The following is a 2,691-nucleotide window of genomic DNA, read 5'->3' on the forward strand; positions in this document are numbered from 1 at the left end:
GCAGCACGACTAACCCACTCAAATAGGGTAAATAATTCCAGTAATTTCAGGATTTCCTTTTTCACAACATCCTTCATTGTAGGATTCAATCTTCTTTGGTGTTCAATGGAAGGTTTACTATTTGGCTCAAGGAAAATCCTATGCATACAAACTGTTGGACTAATTCCCTTTATGTCATCAATTGCATAACCCAAAACTCTCCTATATTTTCTCAAAACTCTCAACAATTTTTCATTTTCAATATCAGTCAAAGATGCATTAATTATAACAGGATATGTTCCATTGGGTCCAAGAAAAGCATACCTGAGGTTGGAAGGAAGAGGTTTAAGATCTACCTTTGGGGCATCCTCTACCTTTAATGATGGTGGTTTGATCTCCAAATTTTGCACTTCTTCAAGCTGAAAAATTATGGCTTCAGGATGTGGTGGAGAGCTCTCCAAGTGTTGTGCAAAAGCAGTTATGTTATGATTGTCATCATCAATGCTCCCACCATGGACTAAGCAATTGTCAAGTGGGTCTTGTGGATAGCCTTTTCTAAAATGCTCTTGAACAATCTCATCAATAATGTCTACCCGCAAACAAGACTCAACTTCTTCATGTTTCCTTTTCATGGCTGGATTGATGTTGAATATCATTTGATCATCTCCCACTCTAAGTGTCAATTTCTCACCCTTTACATCAATTAATGCACCAGCTGTTGCTAAAAAGGGTCTTCCCAATAAGATAGGAACTTTTGTGTCTTCTTCCATATCTAAAATGACAAAGTCCACCGGAATGTAGAATTTCCCAACCTTGATAGGCACATTTTCTAGAATGCCTTCCGAATACTTAATTGAAATGAAAGATACATGTTTGTGGGCTTCAACTCCCCATATTCAACTTCTCATATATTGAAAGAGGCATTAGGTGACACTAGCTCCAAGGTCACATAAGGCATTTGCCACACAATTATCACCAATATGACAAGGAATGGAAAACACCCGGATCTTTGAGTTTGGGAGGTAGCTATTATAGCACTGCATTGCTCTCCCAAGTTGATGGTGTCATAATCTTCTAGCCTTCTCTTGTTGGAAAGAATCTCCTTCAAAAACTTGGCATAACTTGGCATTTGGGATAGTGCCTCAGTGAATGGCACATTAATATACAACTTCTTTAGCACTTCAAGGAATTTGCCAAATTGTTTGTCTAGCTTATGCTTGATGAATCTTTGAGGGTAGGGAAGGGTGGGCTTGTAAGGCTCAGGTGGGATGTATGGTTTCTCTCCCTCTTCTTGCTCACTTTTGCTTTCTTCTTCTTTTTCATTTTTCTTGCTCTCAACTGAATTTTCTTCTTTTGTGCTCTCTTTTTCTTCTCTCTTGTTTTCACTCTCTTGACCAACTTTCTTACCACTTCTCAAGGTCACAACCTTACATTGTTCATGAGGGTTTTGTGGTTAGCTAGGTAGTTTCCCATTGGAATTGCTTCCCGATGAGCTTGCTTGTTGAGCCAATTGAGTCTCCAACATGCGGTTGTGGACTTGTAATTGATCCATGGTTTGTCTCATGTGTTGCATTTCTTCCTCCAATTTGCTATTCATCTTGCTTTGTTCAGCAAAAAATTTCTCCATCATGCTTTCCAAGGTTGGCTTCGATTCATGAGGTGGAAGGGATTGTTGTGCTCTTGCTTGATATCTAGGTTGTGGCTAAAATTGAGGCTGAAATTGAGGCCCATTCTGCTGCATATACTGCTGGTTATGAGGATAATTTGAGCTTTGACCTTGTTGAGCAAAAGTTGCTTGTGGTCTCCATGTTGAGTTGTTCATATTAGAGTAAGCATTTCCCATTGGTTTCTGTTGATAACCTCCTGCATAAGCAGCTTGTTCTTGCAAATAATCATCACCATAAGAAGAGTAATCAACTCCACAACTTTGAGTTCCATCTGTGTAGGCAACTTGTTGCATAGTTGTAGGAGTTGAGGTAGTTGCCTTTGTGGCAAAATCACTAAGAAGTCGAAAGTCGAAAGTCAAATCTTGCATTCATGTAGTTAACTGAGTCAAGTTCATAAATCCCAGCCTTCTTTGGCTCAAGTGCTCTAGGATTTCCCCACAAATGGGTATTATGAGCAATCTTCTCTAATAAATCATAACATTCTTCACTTGTCATTCTCATGAAATCTCCTCCTGCTTGTGAATCAATTGTGTTTCTTATGGCTGGAGTAACTCAGTGTAGAAATTCACAATCATCCATTTAGGTATTTCATGATGAGGACATTGCCTTTCAAGCTCCTTAAATCTCATCCAAGATTCATACAAAGTTTCATCATCCCTTGGCTTAAAAGCTACCATCAAATTCCTCAAATGAGTGGTCTTCCCAGGTGGGAAAAATTGAGATAGAAAAGCTTGAGATAGTTGCTCCCAAGTAGCTATAGTAGCTTGTGAAAGTGAGTCATACCACTCCAATGAGAGAGAATGGAAATAAGGTGAGCGAATCACTTCATCAAACTCCAGTGCCTTTGTGTGCCACATATCATCAAAAATTTCTTCAAATGAGACTGAGGATTTTCAAGTGGACTACCTCCAAATTGTGAATTCTGAACCATTTGAATGAGACCAGTCTTTAACTCAAATTGATTAGCTCCAATGATAGGTCTGTTATCTCTTACATCAGCACATCTAGGAAAAGCATAATCCAACATGGATCTTCTTTGAGGATC

General features: G+C 39.0%; 1 non-coding gene across 1 annotated transcript; it reads left to right on the top strand.

Annotated features, from left to right (window-relative positions):
• Positions 1-2,231: 2,231 nt before the first annotated feature.
• On the top strand, positions 2,232-2,338 carry LOC131170067 (small nucleolar RNA R71). Its single transcript, XR_009141010.1, has one exon. It is a non-coding gene; the product is annotated as a small nucleolar RNA R71 (small nucleolar RNA).
• The last annotated feature ends 353 nt before the right edge of the window (positions 2,339-2,691 follow it).

The sequence above is a fragment of the Hevea brasiliensis genome, chromosome 10 (assembly GCF_030052815.1).
Source record: "Hevea brasiliensis isolate MT/VB/25A 57/8 chromosome 10, ASM3005281v1, whole genome shotgun sequence".
NCBI classification, from domain to species: Eukaryota; Viridiplantae; Streptophyta; class Magnoliopsida; order Malpighiales; family Euphorbiaceae; genus Hevea; species Hevea brasiliensis.